At 34.5% G+C, this 26679-nt stretch overlaps 1 pseudogene; it reads right to left on the bottom strand.

The window, feature by feature from the left end:
* Positions 1-21843: 21843 nt before the first annotated feature.
* Positions 21844-23852, bottom strand: LOC101715632 (phosphatidylinositol-3,5-bisphosphate 3-phosphatase MTMR2-like; annotated as a pseudogene).
* Positions 23853-26679: the final 2827 nt, after the last annotated feature.

The raw sequence follows: 26679 nt of genomic DNA, 5'->3' as shown, positions 1-26679 counted from the left end.
GCCTGTTATAAATAGCAGTATTATTATATTTTCTTTAAACCACACTAGTATACTGAACATGAGGAAATCAACTAACTTTATAGACTACCATACTTCTCCCAGATGTAACAGTGCTGGAGTTTGTTAATATCATTGTATATGATATTTAGGGTAAAGATATCTTGGCAGTGGGAGGGATAGCATGTGAAATATTTGATGACTGGAAAATAGACCATGATAGGCTTACTAATATCTATATTTATGTCAGTTAACGTCTAAATTCTGTTTTGCTACATTGTTCTATTTGCATCCTTTCATAATTCCATTTCTCCATAATTACTGTGTTTCACTATAGCTTTTAAAATCCAAGAAGAAAATTTTCTCATTTTTTTCTCCTTAACATACATCTTCACAGTAGCATCCTTTTAAATTCTGTGAGAACCTTGGAATTCAGAATATCAATTTAAATACATACATACACAATTATTGGGATTTTTATTGCAATTTCTTTGTATCTACAGATCATTTTGTGGAGAGTTGCTATTGCTATATTGCTGAATCCTCTAGCCAAAACATTATATAACCCTAGATTCACTTAGGTCAGTGTGGCAGTTAAGGTGGAGTTTCAGCCTGCGGGGGGCTTTAGGCTGCTTTTTCTCCAGGGATTGGTGGTGCACACTGTAGGCGTGTCTGGGTACATCATGGGGACGTGGCCTTGGCATCTGTGTCTGGTCCTGCAGCCCTTCTGCTCCGGCACTCCTCCCCTGCTCTGCTTCCCAGCTGTCATGAACTAAGCAGCTTTGTGCCTAACCCTTCTGTCATGTCAGATCTTCAGAATGAAGGATCAAACCGTGAGCAAATTAAACTTCTTTATGTTACAGCTGTCAGGTATCATGTCTCAGGGACAAGAAACCTGACTGATACAGTCATGTTTAATAAATCCTCAATGGGGTCACAAAATTTTTCCCATGAATATATGAAAAGTATATCCTTCTCAAATGCATTTTGATTAGACTTACTCTTAAATATTTGTATTTGAAGCTATTGGAAATAAATCATTTCTTCCAGTTTTTTGTTTATACATGTTAATCTTTTAATATATTGATTATATATTCTTCACAAACTTTCTTTCAAGAAATAGTCAACTCTAAAATTTTTATTTATATTTTATATACTTATATTTTATATTTTATTTTCCTACCCATCATGCATGAATGACTTTTTTTTTCCTTCTAGTCCTTTTATTTCTCTTTTGAATTATTCTACCAGTTAATAATTCAAACTTGCTAACTAAAAAATGTTTACACTTTTAATGCAGGGTACTTTATATTCTTTTTCTCAAAGGGAATACTTTCAACATTTCATCACTAAGAGAGCTGTTTTAGATTTTTATATTGCTAAATTATTAAATCCCAATCACAGAATAAATACTTGCTTTTGACTTTATGTAAATAAGACAATTTAATTAATGCATTTTATTAAAATTAATTGAAATATTTCTAAGTTATAACCATCTCTTGAAAATAACTTACAGTATAAGTCTCAGAAAAAAATGTAATTTTATAATGAACATGCTTTAAACTTTGCAATCTATTGTATGGTTATAGAGTCCTTAAAATGTGGTTAGTACAACCAAGGAACCAAACTTTTATTTTAGTTAAATTTAATTAATATAACCATGTATAACTATTGATTTCTGCTTATTGGATATCATATAGTTAGAGAAATTACCCCAATTTCTTTATGTGTTTGTCTGTTGGTGGACATACAGGCTGCTTCCAGGATTTAGCTATTATGAATTGTGCTGCAATAAAAATTGGTATTGAGGTATTGCTATAATATGATGTCTTTAGCTCTTTTGAGAAGATACCTACTATATTTCCCCCCAAATAAGATGGAGTCTTATATTAATTTTTGCTCCAAGAGACACAGTAGGGCTTATTTTTGGGGATGTCTTATTTTTTCATGTATAACCATCTGTATTTATTAATGTACAAAAATCTACATGTATTCAAATACAGTGATGTCATTTTCTTCTGGAAGTATGCGGTAACTTTCCAAACCCCAAATTCCATCCTTAATTTCTATTCCCCATAGAAATATTGGCCCCACTCTCTCTTGTCCAGCAACAGAGCTCTCCTTAGATGAGTGCTTCCTGTCCATGTACCCTGCTCCTAGTGCAGTAGCAACAGAGCTATCAGTGATTTTATCCCATGAATTCTTCACCCAAGCCAAGACTTCCTGTGGGTGAGGCATCACAAAGTTTTCATTAAGTTGAGTGTTATGAGAGAGGAGTGACAACAAAAACGATGACAGGTAGGAATGATTTTCCACACAACAGCAACAAAAAACTACAGACAACAAAATTCAGTAGGCATTTATTTATTTCACACAAGTGCATTAAGGATGTCTGTTACAACACATGACATAAGGAATTATGAAGATTTATATTAGACAACCACATCTGTTCACTCTCGGTGTGCACACTATTTGTGCATTGTGTTTATATTCTGGTCATTCGGCAGTAAGTCTTGAGTTCTTTCTACATAGGCGTTTACCTCTCAACCAAAGCCACCTGATTGGGTTTACAATTACTTGATTATTTACAAATAATTATATTTATAAATACTTAATTATAATTTATATTATCGTTTATTTTAGTATTAATGTCAATAATATTATTTACTTATATACTAATATTTTATAATTCAGTGCATCCATCATGTGTTGCAGTAGACTTACTAAACGTGTCTTTTTATCTGACTGTCTTAACTGAGGCTTATTTTTTGGGTAGGGGTTATATTATGGGCATCCTGAAAAAATCATGCTAGGGATTATTTTCCAGTTAAGTCTTGTTTTCAGGGAAATATGGTGGAAGGGAAAGAACTAGGTGAAATGGAACTTTTATCTTCATTTCCTTGAGAAACCTCCATACTGACTTTCATGCTGGTTGTACTAATTTACTTTCCCGTAAATAATGTGGAAGCACTCATTTTTCACCACAGCCACCTGAGAATTTGTTATTTGATTTCATGATGATTGGCTTTATGGTTTAAAATGAAATCATACTGTCGTTTTAATTTGCATCTCTCTAAGGGCCAGACATGTTGAACATTTTTTTCATGTGTTTATTGGCCATTTGCAGTCCTTCTGAGAAGTGTCTATTCATTTCATTTGCCCATGTTTTGATTGGATTCATTTTTATTTTAGGTGATCTAATCTTTTGACTTCTTTATGTATTACAGATATTAGTCCTAGAAGAATAGCTGGCAAAATTTTTCCCCTTTTGTAATCTGTCTGTTCTTCAAAGTTTTTATAATGAAGACACGTTGGATTTTGGCCAATGCCTTTTCTACATCTATTGATATGATTGTGTGGTTTTTGTCCTTATTTCTGCTTTTGTGGTGTATCACATTTATTGATTTGTGTATGTTGAACCATCGTTCCAAACCTGGGATGAAATCTACTTGATTATGATGTATGATCCTTTCGATTACGTTGCATTCCATTTGCTAATAATTTATGAAGGGTTTTGCATCTATGTTCATTAGGAGATTGGCTTATAATTTTCTTTTTCAGTTGGGTTTTTAGTTTAGAAATCACAGTGATCCTAGCTCCCCAAATTGAGTTTGTAAGCACTCCATCCCTTTCAATTTCATTGAATCATTTGAGGAGTATTGGAGATATAATGTCCTTAAAGGTTTTGTCAGAGTCAGCTCTGAATTGATCAGGTCCTTAGCTTTGTTTACTTCAATTTCATTGTTCGTTATTGAATTGCTCAAAATTTTTACATCTTCTTGGTTTAGTTTTTGATTTGTATGTATCTAGCAATCTGTCCTTTTCTTCATGATTTCCCAATTTGTTGGAATACAGTTTTTCATACTAGTTAATATTTTCAGGATTTTGATGATGTCCATAGTAATCTCAGTTTTTATTTCTTATTGCTTTGATGTGATATGAGTATTTTCTGTCTTTCAGTGAGTTTAGCTAAAGGTTTATCTATTTTATTTATTCTTTTTAATTTAATTTTAATTTTTATTTATTTTATATTATTTTTATTTTATTTTTATTTATTCTTTCAAATACCAGGTATTTGACTAATTGGGGTTTTTTAATATTTCTTTTAGTCTCAATTTCATTAACTCTGATCTTTATGATTTCCCTCCTTAATTTTGGTTTAAGCTTAGATTTTTGTTTTTGTTTCTCAAGTATTTGGAGGTTCTTTACTGGTTTATTTATCTGAGCTCTCTCTGCTTTTCTAATGTGAGCATTGACTGCAATAAACATTTGTCTTAGCACTGCTTTCATTGTATCCCATAGGTTCTGGTGTGCTGTACTTGAATTGTCATTTGCTTCCAGAAATTGTTTAATTTCTTCCTTGATTTCTTCTATAACTCACTGGGTGTTAAAGAGTGTCATTAAGTTTCCAGGTGTTTCTAAATTTTCAGTAGTTTCTACTGTGATTGATTTCATTGCACAATTGTCTGATAGTAAATATGTGCAGATTATGATCTTTTTATATTTATTTAAATTGGCTATGTAGATTCATAAATGGTATATTTTGTAAGGAGTTTTGTGTACAGAGAATGTGTACTCTTGTAATATGGTAGAACATTCTGTAGATATCTATTAATTCCATGTGCTGAAGTGTATGGTTCAGTTGTAGTATTTCTTTACTGATTTTTCTAGTTCATATATCTCTTTGAAAAAGTGAGCTATCAAGGTCATATAATATGGTTGTGTTAGTGTTTATTTGATCTTTTATGTTCAGCAGTATTTGTTTTGTGAAGATGGGAGCTCCAATATTCAGTACATATATATTTACCAGTGCTATCTCTTCTTTTAAGTAGTATATACTGACTTTTGTTGTCCCTTCTGATCAGTTTTAGCTTAAAGTTTACTATGTCTAAGAGGAACATTTCTACCCCTACTTGTTTTTAGGGTCCTAGTGCTTGAAACATTGTTTTTTATGCTTTGTTAGTCTATGAATATATATATATATATATATATATATATTTTTTTTTTTTTTTGACCAGATGAGTTTGTTGAATGCAGAAGACTATTGGATTATTGATCCAGCCTGCCAATCTATGTCTTATAATTAGGGAGTTAAGGCCATTAACATTGATTAATTCCTATTGTTGCACTCTTTTTCTGTTGATAACTCCTTTATTTTCCTTTTAATTTTTATTGTTTTATTATTTACCTTGCTTGATACATACATTCCTTCTGGATTTTTGGCTTTGTTGGCTTTTTCATCTCTGTCTAGGACTTTTTTGGGTGTTTTCTGTAGTACTGGTTTGGTATTCATAAATATCTTGAGTTGTTCTTTTTCATAGAATGTCCTTATTTCTCCATCTATTTTGAAAGACAGTTTTTCTGGATATGTTAACATGGATTGGAAGTTGTTTATTTTTAGGGCTTGAAATACTCCACAGCAAGCTCTTCTGACCTTGAAAGGTTGAGATGAAGAGACTACTGTAATTCTAATGGGTTTATCTTTATATGTTAATTTTTGTTTTTCTCTGAAATCTTAGAATTCTATATTTTTGCTGCACATATAGCATTTTAATTATAATGTGTCTTAGAAAGCTTCTCTTTTCGTCATGGTTGTTTGGTGTTCTGTAAGCCTCACTTATTTGTATTTTCCTCCTCCTTGGAGAAGTTTCCATTATGATTTTGGTAAATAAATTTATTCCTATTTGATACATGCTGTCTTTTAGTTTCTAACTCTAACTAGTCTTAGGTTGGTCTTTTTAGTGTTGTCTACCAGCTGTTGGATAGATGAATTTTTATTTTCTGTTATGATTTCTAAGGTTTCTCTCAGTGACTCATCATAATTTAATAGTTTGTCCTCAATTTCAGAAAACTTACTTTCACATTGGTCATTTCTGCAATTTATGAATTCTATACATTATTATTATTATTTTTTACATCTGCTATTTCTATCTAATACCTTTTCATGCATTCTATATCTTTAGCAAACTTGTCATTCATGTTTTGGACTATTTTGGTCAACTTTTCCAAATTTCTATTTGTTTTCCCCCAAAACCACATTGGTTATTTTTTTAATGATAATTTCATAAACTTTTGGCTTACATTCTCTTTGAAGTCTCCAAGTTTCTTTAACTCTTCTTTAAATAATTTGTAAAGCTCTGGTAACAGGTATTTGCTTTTCTCACCATTGTTGTCCCATGGATCTCCCTTGGGAGAGTTGGCAGAGACTTTCTGGGTCATTTTTGTCATACATATATTACTGTGTGTGTGTGTGTGTGTGTGTGTGTGTGTGTGTATTTTGATTCTTTCTCCTTTTTCCTTTTTAGTGTTGAGTGTTCAGGTCAAGTAGGGTGAGGAGAGTTTTAATTGATGTGAAGATCTTTTTAAGAAGATACTGCCTTCCACTGTTGTGTTTTCAGATTTATTATTCCAGAGACAGTATTTAGCCCTTGAGCCATTTAAGAGGTGTAGGCTCTGTCCCAGTGATTTTATAATTCTGGACAAGTAGCTTAACATCTCTGAATCATAACTTCATGAGTTTTGTGATTTTCAACAGTTAATTCTAGCTCTTAGCATCTCAATTTTCATATTTTCCAATCCTCCTTGCCTATCTTCACATCTCACACTTCCCACCTAGTTGCTCCCCCAGAAGCAGTTCTTAATCCCACTTTTCTTATACAGATCCCTCAAATTTTGCTTACTGAGACTGGAAAAAGAAAAGACAGTATAATTATCCTCAATAGAATGATCAAATTTCATCTCCAACATATACCAAAGTTCCTACAATTTTTTACTTATGAAACATATGTTTTAGACCATGTGTCCATTGAACATCGAATATTTCTCCTCTGTCACATCAAGAAAATTGATCAGCTTTTTAGGCAATGACTAAGACATCTGGTAAGCTCTTCTACTAAGGAGTATTATAGCTGTTGTGATTTAACTGATTATCCTTATGAATTTACTTACCTTTCTTAGAACTCCCAAAACATTTTAAACGAACTGCATCTAATGAATATGCCTTTATGAAAGTCCAACCATTTAAAATGCTGTTAAGTGGACTGGAGATATAAGGTTTGATCTCCAGCACCAAAATATAAAAATATAAAATTCTATAAACCTTATGAGAAGCACAGGGCCCTTAGCAGCCATCTACTTATGAGGTTCAGAAATATCACATTAGGTGTAAACCATATACTAAGGGAGGCCTTGAGGGTAGCAGGAAAAAAAAAAAAGAGAACTGGAGGCAAAGTCATGTGTGCTTGCCAATATCCAAAATTCAATGAGGCTTGGTATTCACTGACTTTTATTGAAACAGAGAAAAGTAGTGAAATGACAACATTAAACTCAGCATGACCATTGATGTCAGAACATTCTCTCACTTTTTCTTCTCAATTGCACACTTTGATTCCCTTGATTTTTTTTTTATTTTAGGTTTCAACTTACTATTGATTTAATGGACCATATCTCATTCTTGCTAAAATAATTTTTATTAAGATTTGATTTTATATCTTTCTTTTCTCTCCCACTTGCTACAATGGAAATGGAGTTGTATCCTGTCCATCAAAACAAGTGTGATAAATAATACTCTAAGGAGGTGTGTTCTTGATATTTGACATTTTTGACAGGAACGAACACAAATCACATAATCCAGTCAAGCTTTCTTTGAAAGTCTGTGTGGTGTAAAGAACATAATCATTTGATTTGATTGCTCAGTCTCTTATTTATCCTCGTCACATCCATCCAACTATAGGATACTAAACATATTTGAGGTGAGAACTGATTTACAGTGACATCAAATAGCCTGACTTCAGAAAATAAGAAAAATAAAACTTGAAGTGGCTTTTTTATTAAGCTATATCGATTAGGGTAGTAAGAGGAGTTATTCCTTTTCATAACTAAATTAATAAATAAAAGTGAGAAGTCATGTTCCTGCATAGATGTTAACCCATTTCCCCAGAAATGGGTTCACTTAAGAGTGATATTATTTTACTGAAAGATTTGAGAAGGTAAATACCTGTAGTACATTATAACATCCTTCACATATTTTGGCTGCTTCATGAATTCCAGTTATCTTTCATGACTTCAGTGGGTGGTTCTTACAAACAATGATTTTACTCCTTTTATAAATTATATAAAAATCACATTGAGTAAAGAGAAGTTCAGAGTAAAGTTAAAAGTAATTTGGAAAGGAAAAGTATGTGTCTGCCTACCTTGAAGGAACAGTTAAGCCTCCAGACCCAACTTCCAGTCACACTGCTTATGCCATAACCAGACACACCCAAAAACCTTACCAGGAGAGAAATGTAATGCTGCCTCTGATCATGATGTGAAATATAACATGTGAAGCTGCATGTGACACAGATATCATGAACCTATTATATACTTTGATGACATTTCATCCCTCAAACACTTTTGATGATAAGAAGAAAATAAAATAAGATAACAAAAATTAAATGCACATATGATCTTTAGTGGAACTTAAATCCTTGGCAGTACTATCAAGAACTTCAATATAGTATTGGAGAAGAATGAAGGGGGCAAGTTCAAATCTCTTAGTAGTTTTACTTTGCTGTACTTATGTACATATGTATGTATGTATTTAGTTCTCAATCCTTTTGAATAAGTAGACACTAAAGAAAAGTGCTGTATATCAATGAAGGAGACTACAGACAGAAGCCTAGTTAACAATTGTTTGACTTAATAATATTTTGATCTTAACATGTACAAAAACATAACCATACAACCTCTCTGTCTTTCACAATGAGAACAGTATCCAATGAATTATATCATATGTTCAATACCTTAATACAAAAGAGGTTCTGTGTTAGATGATTTTTATCCAACTGTAAGCAAACATACATTCATAGGCTGTTTAAGGTAGGCTTAGGATAGGGTATGTATTCTTTCTCTGAAGTATATTTAAATGTAAATCTTGATTTAGATATTTTCAACTTATGATGTACTGAGATATAATGCCATTGTAAGTTAGGGAGCTATTGTAGTTCAAATTTTTCCTGGAATATAATTATAGAAAAACATCATCTGAAGATACTCTTTCATTACAGTGTTTGCTGTAATAGCTGCCAGAAAGTAAACCTGTATACATTTAAAGGATACAGTAGTTATAATAGCTGGTATGCATCTGGCTTTGAAAAGGACACCTGATAAAACCTAACTATGTAAGCAAAAATTTACTGATCACCTTGTATGTAATAAGCACTTTTTAAGTATTTTTTTCTGTTTTCTTTTACTCATCCTCCAATAATACTCTAACACTATTATTACCTTATTTTACAGATAAGAAAATTTAGGCCAGGAAGATGTTTGTGTTTTATAAAGTCCATGGAACATAAAAAACTCCACATACTAAGTTGAGAAGAACATAGTTAATTCAATATTTTAATTATTTCAAGGGAATCAATCAGTTCTACTAAAACTATCTTGGATTTCCTCATATGCTCAGAAGATAAGTGCTAAAGCTTTAAGAATTAGGTTGCCATTGATAATAAAAAAGGCCATGAAAAGAGTTGAGTGTGCCAATGGGACAAAGCTTCTCTTTACAGGTGTCTTTATTTGAATCAAGTAAAACCCTTTTTCTTACAATCTAGTAAGCATTTCTCCCTTTCCACCTTTTGGGGAACACTGGGTCACACGATACTCTCTGCAGCACTCGGGAAGAAGAGAACAAGACTGCCATCATTGATTTGCATCAGTTGTAATATGTTCCCTGGGAGTGGAAAGTCTGCTTTCTGAGTCCTGATGATATCTAGGGTATTTTAGCAGGAAAATGGAACATCTGTTAGTTTGGCGGGCAACACATCTGCCACATTTATTATGTCCAAACATACTTAACTGCTGAAATTAAATAAAGTTAACAATGAGATTAACTTGTCATTAACATTGTTGAAAATAGATATCTAAGCAAAGATATTATGGCTAACTGTAGTAAAAGAAAGCAGAAATATAGCTGTCAAGCTTAATAAAAAAAACTAATAAAAGGAAACTCCTATTTTCTTATATTCATAACTTCAGAAAGCCCTATGAAAACTTTGAAAAATTTTTAAAATGAATTGTTAAAATACCACAAAATTTGGTAGTTTTTACAAATCATACATTTAAAATAAATTACACTTTCAGTTTCTCACACTAGAGAAACTATTAGGTATTTACACATGTGTGTCCTATTTATTTCACTTAAGAGTATCGCCTCAATGTGCATCCACTTAGCTATAAATGTCTCTAATTTTCTCATTTTTTATGGCTGAGTATTACTCCATTTTATAAAAAAACCACATTTTCTTTATCCAGTCTCCAGTTGATGGGCATTTGGGCTAGGTAATGTGAAATAGGAAGAAAAGAGGCAAAGGGGAAGGAAGTGGGAGGGCTAGGGGAAAGGATAGAAGGGAATGGGATTAATAGGAGAAAATGGAAAAATAGGAACAAAATCTTTGTAAATAGGGAGGACTGGAGAGGTTGAAGGGAGGGCTGGGCAAGGGTGAAAAATAAGAAACAAGAGAGACTATGTAAAGGTGCAAATTTCCAATGATGAATGTCATTATATTGTATACCTAAAATGTACCAATGATTAGAATGAATAATCGATAATGCAAAATAGGAAGAAAAGGTCCAAAGGGGTAGGGGTAGTGGGAGGGGCAGGGGAAAGGAAAGAAGGGAAAGGAAAAATGATGAGAAATGGAAAAAATGGAAATAAAGTCTTTGTAAATAGGGAAGGGTGGAGGGCGTGAAGGGAGGGCTAGGAATGGGGAAAAAATAAGAACCAAGATGCATTACGTAAAGGTCCAATTCCCAATGAGAAATGTAATTGTGTTGTATACCTACAATGTACCAATAAAAGAATTTAATACAAAAAAAATAAATTAGATAGAGGTCAGAGATTTGGCTCAGTAGCACCTATGCCTGCCTTGGTCCTGAGTTCGATGCGGTACCAATAAATAAATAAATAAATAAATAAATAAGACAGAAAACAGATATATAGATATATCTATATATATGATTGGATGCTAAGTAGATATAATCTTTCCAGAAGATAATGTACTTTCGGATAACCCAAACATTTCATCATCATTATCATCTATTTTGCTACATTGGGGTTTAGGACTTCAATATATGGATTTTATGAAACACAATTCAGTCCATAATATTTTGACTTCCAGTTTCCCTAAATTTATGTTCTTTTCATATGTAAAATGCAATCATTTCATTCCCAGCGTCTCAAAGTCTTTACTGATCGTCTTTACTGATCATCAAATCTAAAGTCAAAAGTTTAAAGTCCTGTCTAAATACCACCTAAATCAGTTATGGGTAAAATCAGAAATACAATTCATCCTGAGGCAGAATTCTCTTCTGTTATGAACCATTGAAACAAAAAGTTATTTGGTTCCAAAATACAATGGTGGAATAAATATATGTGGTATTCTACTCTCTTAGATGAAAGAAAGGGCTGACAAGTCCCAAACAATTTCAAAATCTAACAAAACAAATTCTGTTAGATCTTAAGGCTTGCAAATAACTATATTGGAAAGCAGCAGCACCTCGTGGCTCTAATGGTTCTCCCACCCCGAGCAGGTCTTTGTGGTGCTTCATTCCTAAAGCTCCAAGGTACACTCCTGCTGAGCCAACTCTGGTGTGTTCTCTTCCCCGAGGCAATGGACAGACATCTTGCCCATGAGGCACTGAATCTAAGGGAGAAAGAGCCTGGACATCCTGGCCTTTGATGTGAGTGACAGCCCTGAAGATATCTGAGCATTTCCTTCTGTGATGCATATTTGCAGTCCCATATCTCTACCATCTCACACTTAGAATCCCAGAAGGGCGGCATTAGCCTTTCATTTCGGCCTGTTTTCTTTGACCTTTCTAGTTCCACGTGGCAAGGTTTCTGCTGTATAATCTCTATCCCTAGCCTCACCTGAGATGGCTAACTAAATCTGTGGGTAAATTTCATTAAGGAGTGCTTGTGCAACCACATCATTGGGGCTCTCTGTAGAAAAGAAGCTTTCTCATTTTTGAAATATGGATCGGCTGAATATTTTCAAAATCTTCAAGCTTTGTTTTTGTGTGTGTAGTTTTTTTCTTATAAATCCTTTCATTTTATTTCTTTTCTTGAATTTTACTATAATCAGTAAGAAAAAATCAGGGCATATCTTCAACACTTTAGAAGGTTGAAGCTTTTTCTGGCTTTTCACCAGACACTTTTTGAGTCTTAACAAAAATGTCCTTCAATTTTAATGTTTATACCAATAATCCCCTAAAGACAATCTAAGATTTTTCCAATGCATACCTCAAATATTTCCCAACTTCTACCCATTACTTAGTTCCAAAGCCTCTTCCACATTTTTAGGTATATGTTATAGTAGAGCCCCACTTTTTGAGATGAAATCCATATTAACATACTCACACTTCTTTTTTCTGTATACAAATATAGGAAAGAACATGTGACAAAATAGTAAGACAGTGATCATCTTCAAGCAAAGAAGAAAGGCCTCACTGGACACCAAATTTGTTGGCACACTGGTCTTGGGCTTCCAGTCTCTAGAACTGTGAGTAATTAAATGACTGTTGTTCAAGCCACATAGTCCTTAATATTATGGCAGCCTGAGAAGACTAAAAACAACAAGGATAATACACAAGTTGCAACAATAATACAGACACTGCCTTGGTAAGCTAACAGAAAAAAAATGAAGTATTTAGGTTGTCCATTGTCACTTGGTCTGAATAATTTAAACTTTTCTGTAAATCCCAGAGAATGGTAGAATTAATATTTATAATTTTGACTGAGATGAAGAATAAATTTCTGACCATAGTTTTGGTTTTATTAATTTTATTATAGGAATCACTTCTCAGATAGTGTGCATAAAACTAAGTTAAAGATAAGTCTGTGAAATTTTTTGGAGTAGTTTCTCATTTCATTTTTAAGTTTCTAAATATGTACACAACAAGACATAGTTCATGGGAACTGGGGATTACTCTATTCCCAAAGCTCTCTCACAATTACTCTATAATTATAATTATATCATTTTTGCATAAAGTATATAAAAAGATTGAAGCTCTCTTATAAACTCAGACTGTTGTCAGAGATTCTCTTAGGGTATCTGTGTCATCAAGCATGACAGAATATGCCAGTTGTCTGGTTTTTTTTAAAGCAAACCTTTTTGGTACAGTTTAGATATACATAACGGTAACATTCATCATAGGGAATTTGTACCCATACATGACAGAAGGGAAATTACTTACATGGAATGGAGTAAGTAGGGGATTCTGTGGATTAAAAAAATGAACTACAGATGATACAATAATATTAATATTATATTTAAGATTGTGGTGTCCCCAACCTCCGTATTTAAAAGTGTATTTATTTTTGAAGATATTTCTTTCTCTTTTGAGGCTAAACTCTACTATTTATATGATAAGATGTTAGAGTTGATGTCAGTTTATTTTATGTAGTGGAAAAGGCTAAGAGGGTGGTCAATTTCACTTTCATGCAGTTTCAGGTCGTATGTATGCACCTGTGTACATTTATAAGTACAGTCTGTGTAGTGGTTTTGTAAATAATAAAGTAACAGTTTTAAAACATAACTTCAACAAAGTCAAACTACAGATGTTATGCTGTAAGTAATATATGAATGCAAACTAGTCAAAGTGGAAAAAAGTGCAAAAAAACCCAAAACAAATGGGGAGAATATGGATGGTATTGTTTTGTTTTACAACCTTTGCTGTAAACTTTCAGCTTCATGTCATTGTGTAATTGATTAGAAGAAAAGCACCTATAAGTTCTTGCTATTACCTAAAGAGATTTATGCCTCTTTAATTGGAGCACATGAATGCAGAAATCAATTTTGGGGGGAGTTTTATTGCTGTGTCAATTTTTTTTTTTTTTTTTTGGTACTGGGGACCAAACTCAGGACCTTGCACTTGTGAGGCAGGCGGCGGAAACATTGAGCTAAATCCCCAGCCCTGCTGTGTCAGTTTTTAAAAGTAACATATCAAATCTTTTCTATCAGAGATCAAAGACTATATTTTTCTGATGATGTGTAAGAAATCAAGTCTCCAGGCCTACAAGTCTTAGGTCCTACGAGTTTGCTTGGAAAAATGATGAGAAAAAGATGTTCACACCTATAGAGATACAACTGAGGGTATTTCAGACTCTCAAGCAGTATGTAATTATTCTTGCAACATGAGTGAGCCTGTTACTAACTCAGAGGAGAAAACCAGTGAGTTCAAAGCAAACTGGTGCCACTGCCTTACATTTGAAGGGCAGGGACTTATGCCAGAAAAGTTTTAAGTGTTTCTGAGAGTTAAGTCAACCTTGAGAATTTTATATGGTCCTTCCATATTGAATATTGGGAACATTATGAACAATGGTATTTTTGAGTGGAAGACAATACATTGCATTGCTATTTAAAGACAGTCTCAGGAAAATGAACATTCTAATCACTAGAAAGGTGGGCTGAGCACCTCAACTAGGAAACGCACAATTGAGTAACTTTTTTTGTTTTTAAGAACCATAGCTCTTTAACAGCAAGTTACCAACATGATGTAACATGTTACATGATGTACATGTGAAATGAACTAAAAGTTATCTAGTTAGAGTTAATTGTACAAAGCTTCTTCCCTGGGCTCAAATAGGGCCCAATGTTTTAACACCTTATATAAGTTAAATTTTTGTAAAGATTAAATTGCTGGCAAGAGAGGGATGGGCTGGAACTTTTTTAGCAATTTTGCCAATATTATTCAGTAGTGCAGATGAATAGTAACCAATTTATCTTTTGGATATATCATATTAGGTTAGAAATTAAAAAGTTCCACTTGGGATCTTCTAGCACTACAATGTGGCCGTCAAAGGAAAGCTAGAAATTACCTTTGAAATTTGTATCCAGATCTTTTCTGGGAATTATTTATTTCAAGATCATTTTTGGATTACATCAAGCACTCTATGAATCTTGTTCTTGGCAGTGTTATAGAACAAATGCCTTTTTATAGTTCACCTTCTGGTCAGAGTGAAGAAATGGGAAGATTTTCTTAGTTTCTTTCTCACCTTTCTTTGAGTGAACTTCAATCTTTAAATTAAAGCATCCTGATAATATTTAGTTACTCACTTTAATTTTATTCTTTATTAAATGTCTACTTTGGGGATCATTTCATCATTGTGCACTAGTTTCTATTCCGTACTACACTCATAATGCTATCCATGTTTTTTGGCCATTGCTGGATGTAATTGTTTAACTTTTTCTATAACTTCAAATGTTTTCATCATTTAATCTGATGCCTTTTGTATTATTGCACAATGGAGTCATTTTAAAAACACACAATCTGTTTCTCCTTTTAAAATATTTTCATAACTGACAATTTAAAATTCTTGACACATTTTTCTATGTTTTTCTATTGCTGGCTTCTTACTGCTTTGCTCTATTTAATTATATTTTTTCATACGTGTTTTGTCTGAAAAATTTCCTCTTCTGTAAACTTCAATGACTAACATTGAATTCTGAATATGCTCATAAAAATATTGCCAACCTTTGTAAATTTCTACAAACATTCTTCTCTTTCATTCTGAAGTTTAGGTAAAAATTGATTTATAATTTAATTTGTTATAGGATCTAGGTTTAAAATTTTTTTCTTGGTATATCCTCAATTATGTTACCAATACAATTCTTGTTTCTTTAGTTTTATTTTCAATTAATTTTATTGGTACATTTTAGGTATACAATATAATGACATTGATCATTGGAAATTTGCACCTTTACATAGTCTCTTTTGGTTCTTATTTTTGCCCCATTCCTCTCCCCTTCCTTCAACCCCTCCATGCCTCCCTATTTACAAAGACTTTGTTTCCATTTTTTCATTTGCTCATATTAATTCCATTTCCTTCTTTGGTCCCCCTACCCCTCCCAATTCCCCTTCCCCTTTGCTCCTTTTCTTCCTATTTCACATTATCTATTATACCTTTTAGTTCTTATTTACACTTTCAGTTTCTCACACTAGAGAAACTATTCAGTATTTATACATGTGTGTCCTCTTTATTTCACATAAGAGTATTGCCTCAATGTGCATCAATTTAGCTATAAATGTCTAATTTCTCATTTTTTATGGCTGAGTAGTACTCCATTTTATTTAAAAACCACATTTTCTTTATCCAGTCTCCAATTGATGGGTAAATGGGCTGCTTCCAAGTTTTAGCTATTACAAATTGTGCTGCTATGAACATGGGTACATATATATCACTGTGGTATGATTCTTTTAATTCTTTGGGGAAGATATCCAGCACGGGAATAGCTGGGTCAAATGGGACTTCCAGTCCTAGTTCTTAGCGGTATCTCCATACTGACTTCCACAGGGGTTACACCAGCCTACACAGCCACCAAGAGTGGAACAGTGTTCCTTTCCCCACAGCCCCACCAGCATTTGTTACCAGTTGATTTCATTATAGCAGCCATTCTTTCTGGGGTTAGGTAGAATCTCAGCATTGTTTTCATTTACATCTCTCGAATGACCAGTAATGTTGAACATTTTTTCATGTATTTATTTGCCATTTCTATTTCTTTGTGTGAGAAATGTCTGTTCATTTCAGATGCCCATTTTTGGATTGAATCTTTAAATTTGGGAGGCCTGATCTTTTTAAGTTCTTTATAGATTTGAGATAGTAGACCTTTGTCTGAGGAACAGCAGGTGATGATTTTTTCCCACATTGTGGGTAGTCTCTTCACACTGCTGGTGGTTTCTCTTACTGTACAGAAGCTTTTTAATGAGAAGAGATCCCACTTATTGATTTTTTGTGCTAGTTCACAAGCAATTGAGGTTTTGTTCATAAAATCTTTTCCTACACCGATGTCTTCAAGAGTTCTACTTAACATCTGTTCCAGCCCGTTCAGCGTTTCTGTTTTAATATTTAGATCTTTAATCCACTTGATTTTAGTTTAGTGCCTGGTGAGAGAAATAAGTCTAGTTTTAATCTTTGGGAAGTTGAAACTCAATTTTTCCAGCACCATTTATTAAAGAGGTTATCTTTCCTCCAGTGAGGGTGTTTGGCTCCTTTGTTGAAGATGAAGTGGCTGAGTGTGTCTGGAGTTGTTTCTGTATATTCGAATCTATTCCATTTTTCCTCATGTCTCCTTCTTTGCTAGTACCATGCAGTTTTTATCACAGTAGCTTTGTAGTATAGTTTCAAGTTGGGGGGTGTGATACCCCCTCTGTTGCCTAGAATTGCTTTTGCTGTTCTAGGTCTCTTCTTGTTCCAAAAGAATTTTTGGATTGTTTTCTCAAGGTCCATGAAGTATGCTGCTGGGATCTTAAGTGGAATTGCATTAAATCTACATAACAGTTTTGGAAGTATGGCCACTTTCACTATATTAATCCTTCCTACCCAGGAGCAGGGGATGTCTGTCCATTTTCTGATATCATCTTCAATCTCTCTTTTCAGAGTGCTATAGTTTTCAGAGAAGAGGTCATTGATTTCTTTGGTTAGGTTGATTCCTAGGTATTTGAACTTCTTGGACGCTATTGTGAAAGGAATTGTTTGCCCTATTTCTTTCTCAGTGAGTCTGTTACTCATGTCGAGGAAAGCTATTGATTTTTGTGTGTTGAACTTGTATCGAGTTAGTTTACTGAATTTTGTTATTAAGTCTAGAAGACTTTTGGTGTAGTTCTTGGGAACTTTTATATAGAGTATCATGTCATCTGCAAATAATAGCAATTTGATTTCTTCCTTTCCTATCTTTATTCTTTTTATTTCTTTCTCTTGTCTATTTTCCATAGCTAATGTTTCCAAAACTATATTGAACAGGAGTGGTGATAGTGGACATCCTTGTCTTGTTCCTGATTTTAGTGTGAAGGATTTCAGTTTTTGAACATTTAGTATGATAATGGCTCTTAGTTTTTCATAGATGGCTTTTATCAGATTGAGGTAGAGACCATCTATTCCAATTTTTTGTAGGGTTTTTATCATGAATGGATGTTGGATTTTTGTCAAATGCTTTTTTGCATCTATTGAGGTGATCATATGGTTTTTGTCCTTGGCTCTGTTTATATAGTCTATTACATTCATTGATTTATGTATGTTGAACCATCCCTGCATCCCTGGGATGAATCCCACTTGGTCAGGATCTATGATCTCCTTGATAATCTTCTGCATTCTATTTGCCAATGTCTTGTTAAGGATTTTTGCATCTATGTTCATTAGTGAGATTGGCCTATAGTTCTCTTTTTTGGTTGGGTCTTTCTCTGCTTTGGGGATCAAGGTGATGCTTGCTTCCAGGAATGAATTTGGGAGTATTGTTTCCCTTTCAATTTCATTGACAAGTTTAAACAGTACTGGCAGTAATTCCTCTCTAAATATCTTGTAGAATTCAGCAGTGAAGCCATCAGGACCCGGGCTTTTCTTAGTTGGTAAGTTTTTAATTACATTTTCAATTTTGTTGATTGATACTGGGTTGTTTAGAATTTTTTGGTCCTCTTTGTTCAACTTTGGTAATGCATACGTTTCTCGGAATCTGTCCAATTCTTCTGTGTTTTCCATCTTATTGCCATACAGTTTCTCAAAGTAGGTTTTGATGATCCTCTGGATTTCTGCTGGGTCCTTTGTAATTTCATCCTTTTCATTCCTAATTGCATGGATTTGGGCATTTTCTTTCCTTTTTCTGAGAAGATTGGCTAAGATTTTGTCAATTTTGTTTATTCATTCAAAGAACCAACTCTTGTCTTCATTGCTTTTTTGTATTGTTCTCTTAGTCTCCATTACTTTACTTTATGCTCTTATCTTTTTTTTTTTTTGTACCAAGGATTGAACTTGAGACCTTGTGCTTGCAAAGCAGGTGGCAGAAACATTGACCTAAATCCCCAGCCCTCTGCTCTGATCTTCATAATTTCCTCCCTTGTATGAGCTTTGGGTTTCTCCTGCTCTTCTTTTTCTAAAAGCTTGAGGTTCAGCATCAGGTTGTTTAATTGGGCTCACTCTTTTTTCCTAATATGAGTATTCACTGCTATGAATTTCCCTTGTAAGACTGCTTTCACTGTGTCCCATAGATTCTGATATGTTGTATTTTCATTGTCATTTATTTATAGGAACTGTCTGATTTCTTTAATTTCCTCTGTGACCCATTGGTTATACAGAAGTGTGTTTTTCAACTTCCACGTGTTTATGAAATTCTTAGTTTTTTTTGCTATTGATCTCCAGTTTCATAACACTATGGTCTGATAATATACAGCAGATGACTTCAATTTCTTTGCACTTACTTAAACATGTTCATGAGTGAGTATGTGGTCTATTTTGGAGAATGACCTGTGTGCAGCTGAAAAGAATGTGTATTCTGATTTTGTGCAGTGGAACACTCTGTAAATATTTGTTAAGTCCATTTGTTCAAGAGTTTGATTCAGTTCTAGTATTTAATTGCTCATTTTTTGTTGAGTTGATCTAACTATTTGTGACAGTGGGGTATTACGGTCCCATACTGCTATTGTGTTAGTGCTTATTTGATTTTTCATGTCTGTTAGTATTTGTTTTATATAGTTGGGTGCACTAGTGTTTGGTGCATGTATATTTATGATTGTCATCTCTTCCTCTTGGATTCTTCCCTTTACAAGGATGTAGTGTCCTTCTTTATCTCTCTTAACCCGTGTTGGTTTGAAATCCACTTAATCTGCAAAGAGGATACCTACTCCTGCTTTCTTTCTGGTTCCTGTCCCATGGAGTATTATTTTCCATGCTTTAACTTTCAGTCTATGAGTTTCTTTTTGTATTAAGTGCATTTCTGGTGTGCAGCATATTGTTGGATCTTGCTTCTTGACCCATTCTGCCAGTTTATTTCTTTTCACTGGTGTATTAAGACTGTTAACATTGATGGTTATAACTGATATGTATTGACTTATCATTGTCATGACTTTTTCTTTTTGTTGGATTCTCCCCTTTTGCTTTAATTTCTGGTCATGGCTAATGGATTTATTTTGGTGGGCTTCCTGAGGTTGTGATCCTCATTGTCATCTCCCAGGATATTGTGTAGAATTTTTTGCAGTGCTGGTTTGGTATTCATGAAGTTCCTAAGGTGCTCATGAATGTATCTTATTTCTCCATCAATTTTGAAGGATAGTTTTGCAGGGTACATCAATCTGCATTGAAGGCTCTTTTTTCCATTAGGGCTTGAAATACATCACTCCAAGCTCTTCTTGCCTTACGGTTTGTGTTGAGAAGTCTGCTGTGCTTCTGATGGGCTTTCCTTTGTATGTGATTTGTTTCTTTGCTTTAACTACTTGTAGAACTTTGTTCTTTGGTTGGGTTTTTGAAATCTTAACAATTATATGCTTATGTGTGCAATTTTTTTTTATCAAGGCTTGAAGGAGTCCTATATGCCTCACTTATCTATATGTGAAGTTCCTTTCCCCTGCTTGGGACGTTTCCTCCCATTACTTCTGTGAATAGCTTTTTTATGTCATCTGTACTCTCTCCTGTTTCTTCATTGACTCCGGTCACTCTGGTATTATTCTTCTTTGCATCATCTAGTAGCTGTTGGATTGATTTCTCATGGTCCCGTACTATTTTAAAGCAATTTTTCTTTTCTTGGTCATTAATTGCAATCTTATCTTCTATATCTGAAATTCTGTCCTCACATTGGTTCATTCTGCAGTGTAGACTTTTATTGGAGTTTTTAATCTCCTGGATATCTGTTTGTATCTGTTTTATGGATTCCATTTGTTTCCTATGTTGGGATTCCATCATGTTCCTCAGCTCCTCTATTTTTTAATCTGTGTCCTCTCCTGATTTATTAATTGTATCTTGCACTATGGGCACAATCTTTGCTATTATCTGAGAAATTATTTCTGATTTCACTTTTTCCAGATCTTCTTTTGTTGCCAGTTCAAGGAGTCCAGGTTTTTGAGTATCAGAGTGTTCCATCTCCTTTCCTTTTGGGGTTGTTTTAGGTGATCTTGAATTCTGGTTTTGCGACTTGTTTACACCTGTTCTCATCTCAATGGGGGAGGTGGTGGGAGGCACAGATGTGTGATGCTAGTGCCCGCACAGCTCACCTTCTCAGTGCTGGGGGGGTTGTGCAGCAGTCTGGAATGCTCCTCCTCAGCACTAGGAGTGATGGTATAGTGGCCTGGAAGGCTCACCTCTTCGGCACTGTGGGTGGTTCTCCAATTCTTGTTTCTTTCTAGAACATTTCTACAAAAGTCTGTTACCAATACAATTATTGTTTCTTTGTAGATCATTTCTTTTGTATTTTTTTCTACTGAAGACTTTTCTCTTTATCTTAGAAACTAAAATTTTATGAAGATGTGTATAGATATTAATAACACATTTACAGGCCTCTTACTTGGGAAAATTTAAATCTCAAGATTCAAATACTTTGGATATTGTTTTTCTTTTCCTGTATTCTTTTTTTCCTTTTATCTGGATTCATGACCGATTTGGGATCATATTAAACCATTTTCTATGTCTTTTGCCTTCTTTTTTTTTTTAAAGGAATATTATATAATTTTAATCTGTCATACAGCAAGGCAATATATCACAAAATTTCAATATCAATTTGGTCTGAAAACATTTCTCTGTGCAGTGAGCTTTCTTCCATCCAGTGTTATATTTCTAAAGTTGTTTGTATTTTGCTCTTATCCAGATCCCAAAGTATTTCCCACTATGTATCCAGAGTTGAAATATTTTAATATCTTTTGGGTGACATAAGATGAGTGTCATAATCGTATAATTACAAATGGAGCCACACATATTGCCATAGTTCTAAACTCATCTTAGACAAAATAAAGTATCTGAACTTTTTCTCTTGTAAATGTGTTCAAATATGAAGAATTTCTACTCATAAAGCTGCCACTGTAATGAAGAGTTCATAGCGATGATGCCCCTAATCTAATAGTTCTTTCATACAACAGTTTGGACAGGAGTGACATAATGTGCAGGAGAACTGTCTCTCTCTGAGGATGAGGTTGATCGGTTGGAAATTTCTCTTTGTACTTCTTCCACTTTTTTCTGAAGCTCTGCTCATTTAGCAAGAAGTTCTTTATATCTGCTGTGAGTAGGTTCCTGTGGTTTCATCCGTGGATTCTACCTTATGTAATATCTCACCCAGAGCTCTAGGTGGTGCATGCTGGCTACTGGATAAAGGACATAATTGGAATAGTTCCCATAGAGAGGATTAGTAAAGTCTTCCAACTGGGTATTTATATAAGACCACAATGACGCAGTCCTTTTAGGAAGATTCTCTTTTCCTCTCTGCTGTTCACTGTTACAGAAAAATGTTCCAAATAAACAGCTATATAGGTGGTCCAAAATGGTAATGAGAAAATACTCATTGAATTCAAATGCGGTAGGAAACTGTCTTGTCATTTGCCAGACACAGCCAATAAACTGAAGGAAAACAGGTGATCTGTCTGCATCTGCATGGTTCTTATCTCCATGGCCAATTCTTAGTTGGAATTGATTTCCAAAGCTTTGCCACCCTTTTTCCACAAGGACTTCAAATCCTCAGATGGTTCGATAGTATCCATCTAACATGAGCATAGCAAGGGAAGTTAGCTGAGCTGTACGATCCCAACCATCACTGCAATGTACCACCACAGAAGTCTTCCCTGACTCTACCTTGTCAGCAATCCTAAGAGCCCCTGCAATAAGTTTAATAAGCTCTAGCCAGTGTGTAGATTCCAAGTTAGACAGCCAATGAGTTTCTTCAATATTTGGATACACAATCTCCTTAAGTTTTCATAATGACTCTCTCATAACATGAATATTGTGGATATCCAGAAAAACTAGCTCTGGATTTTGATAAGCATCTTCACTTTCATAACCTTCACTCTTTGCCTTATTGGCAACAGCATTAACACTTGGTTGGGCATCAAATATAAAGATTTTGTGCAATTGGGCATTGGAATCCATGATACCTTGAAGGTATTTTTCATCTTTACTTTGCTTTCCACTCACTCCTACCATGGGCTGGCTACATTGTGTGACTGTGGCTTGACTTTCAGGATGAATCCATGATAAAACTGGGATACAGCCCCCCTTGACCTGAAGGATGCCACTCTCTTTAATCCTTCATCAGGAATATTTGTTGGCACAACCAAGAGTGCAGGATATGTATCACAAAGTTCATATCGTTCATTTATCTTTGTTATTCTCCAGCTTTCATTTGGAATTCCCTGCCTTCTATACTCCAAAAGAGGGTCATATAGCTTTCATCTGTTTTCTGGGAATATTTCTTTGTATTCAAAAGCAAAAAGAGGCAGGTTATTAGAGACAGGAAATGCATATTTCATCAGATTCTCAAATATGGATCTTCTTGTTCGCCCCTCAGGTTTATGAGCAAATCGCAAATTCCTAATATCTTTGCACATGGTTTCTAATCCATAGGAATTTTCACCTCCACTAGAAGCACCACCAATTTTTTTCTACTCTACGTATCACACCAAGAGAAGCATCTAAAACAAATGGAGGGTCCCGTTCCATGCTTTTGAAATATAACCTGTAAGTCGTGACAGTGTTCCTCGAACAGCACCAGTGAATGGACATATGTAAATTACGTCTTTGGCCATGTCTTTAATATTTTCTCCTGGAAGCAAGGGTGGTTCTTCCATTTCTGCTAATTTGTTAGACTCTCTCAGGACCCTCAAATCAGGAGAAAAGTTGTCTGCAGAAGTTGAAATGGAATCTGATGATATAACAGAAGCTGATTTTGTATGTTCTGAATTCGCTGAATGAGAAGTGGAGGCAATTATAATTTTTGAGATGTTTTATCTTCACTTCTGATGATCTTCAAATGCCAATGGCTCTTAACACATTAACTGGACAGGGAGTCCACGCTGGGCGGTCGAACCACCACAGGCTGGGAACCAAGGCTCTTGCAGCTCGAGTTCTTCTCCATAACGCGGCACGGACAGACGGAGAGAAAGGCTGAAGTAACCTCTTCGGCTGCCGCACAGGAGGGCTGAGGACGGAGTGCGAAGTGCACTGGGCATTGGCCAAAGTCAGGCCAGCGCCGGGGTGGGAGGGAGACCGGAAGCAGCCATGTTTGCCCATACTGCACTGCGCTGGGGGCTGCCCAGAAGCCCAAGACCACGTGGCGTCCCTCGACGCTGGCTATCTTTTGCCTTCTTATTATTCAGTTCTGCTTGGTGATTTGTATTGTGTTATAATTCTTCAATTTAAGCTTCTATTTTAGTAGTTGTCTTTTATGTCAATTTTTTTTTTTTTTTTTTTTTTTTACCAAGAATGGAAGTCAGGACTTTGTGCTTCCTGGGCAGGTGGGCCACCACTGAGCTAAATCCCCTGCCCCTTATGTCAATTCTTGAATTCCAAAAAACATTTGAGATTTTGAATCTCAAAAGTGCTGGTTGGTAATTTTTGTTGTTGCCATTTTCATTTAATCTCTATAAAAATAGTAACTTAGAATCTTTTTAAGAACTTTTCTTTTTCCTATATTAGCTTTCTTAGTCCTTTTGTTTGCAGAATATTATATTTCTCAATATTTCTTTTTTAAGTTTTACTTTAAATATGTATTTTTATTGGTACATATTTTTAGTATACAATGATTACTTTTATTGTGAGGCATTTATAGAAGTACATAACATCTCAATTCTCTTTTATCCCATTCCTCCAACCCTCCAACTCCTTTGGCATGGTAAACCAAAATTAATACTCAGAAGCTATTTGTATTTCAGAGAAAGACCAAATTGAAAGTAACAGAGAATATAAAATTTCTTTGTGATCCGGGGCTTGTTTCTTATGAGTTTTTCTGGCCGTTTGGGAACCTGTTCTGTTGATATTATGAAAGTTCTAACAATTATGTTTCTAATTTTAAGTGATTTTGAGGTGAGTCTCTTCTTTCTCAGGCTGAAATTGTTTTTAACTTTTTCAAAAATGAAATCTCTCCTTTCCCTACATCTGGAGCTCCATTTTCTCCCTTCTGAGGCTTTCTCCTCCAGACATAAGAGGTCTTTCCTGTGATCAGCATCCATAACTTCTTCAATGAAATGCAAGCAAACAAACATGTCAGTCATATTTGCTGTTCCCCTAACTCTATGCTTTTGTATACCACAGTGACCCTGAAAGGTTAAGGCTTTTGCAAATCTAAAACTGAATGCTGATGATTGCACAAGAAACCTTAGTCCCAGTATGTAACTGACACTTTTCATATTCTGGAGACTCAGGTACTTCTATTTTACACTTCCATTCCAAAAACCACTCCTTTCGAGTCTCAAATATCTGCTCATCCTGAAATTCACAAACTTTCTCTCAAAAGAAACTAGTTGTCTCTCTTCTGGGCTCAATTTCAGACCTTCTGAAGCATGAGTCACAGGAAGATGAGAACTTGACCTTGAGGCAGAATCCATTTCAGATAGGGTCTTCTGCTTCAGTCTTCTAAAACATCACAAGATCATGGGCCAAGGTTTTACTCCTTCCTGTGGCACATAAATACTCTTGTCTTTCCAAAGTAACTTGCTGTAATGAGGGCAATCAATTCTGCCATCTGTCCCATGTTAACCTCCTTCAGTGAAGATATCCTAAGGGTGAACTGAGACCCATTATGGTCGAACCAACCCGATAGTGGCCTAAATTCCTCTATTTAAGTGTTGAAACTTTCTCTAAAATACCTGATGAATAGATTCTTTTATTGTTTACAAATGCAATCAGTCTTTGTTAGAAACAATATATAACCATTAGCAAGGGTATTTCTATGTCATGTGTTGTTCTCTGAATTCTCAGGTACAGCTACGTTATTTCCAGGTCTGTTACATCATGCTTCTCTATTTGATTGTTTGTTTTCTGATTCATACTTCAGAAGAAGAAGGATCTGTTTGCATGTATTAATTGATATTGGCCAGCTAAATTGGGATTAAACTCTCAGTACTATTCAAATCCATCTTAAATGTACAGACCCCTTGTAAGGGTTCAGAGAAATCTAAATAATTGCCTCTAACAGAAAGCCAGGTAATATATTAAAAACTGTCTCCCATGGTTACTATCCTTTTATAGCAAAGTTTCAGGAAAATGATGATATGGGGACATAACCAAAGGCTGAGGATGATTGAGTGATGGAAATGGGAAATAGGGACTCTGCAGAAGGGAGTAGTATTTAGTAGTTTGAAAGCACAACAAGCAGGAAGAGATATTGTGAAATAAAGCCAACAATAAAGGAAAAAGTAAAACTGGTAAATTAGTTATTCCTAATCTATATCCAAATTGCCTTTAGATTTTTGTTTTTTTTTAATTGGAGATGGTCACAACTGTTCATTACTATAGCTATATTGAGGCAGAATTGCATTTTGGATATCTTCATACCACTTGAAAACATGCTTATTCAATTATAAAGAGATTTTTCCTTGTAACTTCTAAAACAAATATTTTTGCATATATTAAAAATTTTCAATGAGGCCAGTACAATTTTAAAGTACACTTGGTCTAATTGTGACATATTATAATATATATGAAGAATTTCTGTGATAATAAGAATACATCTATAAAACAATATCTATATTGGAAGAGCATAAATGAGATAAAAACAAACAAACAAACAAACATTCAGTTCCTGAAAATTTTAACTCTCTGTTGAATATGATTCTTCTGGGTTTCATTATCTCTGACCGCTGACTAGAATACTGTCCATCTGTGGCCTGAGTCCCAGCTACTTAGGGACCTTAGGAGGCAGATAATTTGGAGATCCATCTTCCCAGATAAATTCTCAGGGATAC

This window comes from Heterocephalus glaber, unplaced genomic scaffold (genome assembly GCF_053883595.1).
Source record: "Heterocephalus glaber isolate CG9 unplaced genomic scaffold, H.glaber_assembly_v1.0 deba00000347, whole genome shotgun sequence".
Classification (NCBI taxonomy): domain Eukaryota; kingdom Metazoa; phylum Chordata; class Mammalia; order Rodentia; family Bathyergidae; genus Heterocephalus; species Heterocephalus glaber.
The sequence above is the reverse complement of the archived record's forward strand: the minus strand, read 5'-3'. Positions and strand labels throughout refer to the sequence as shown.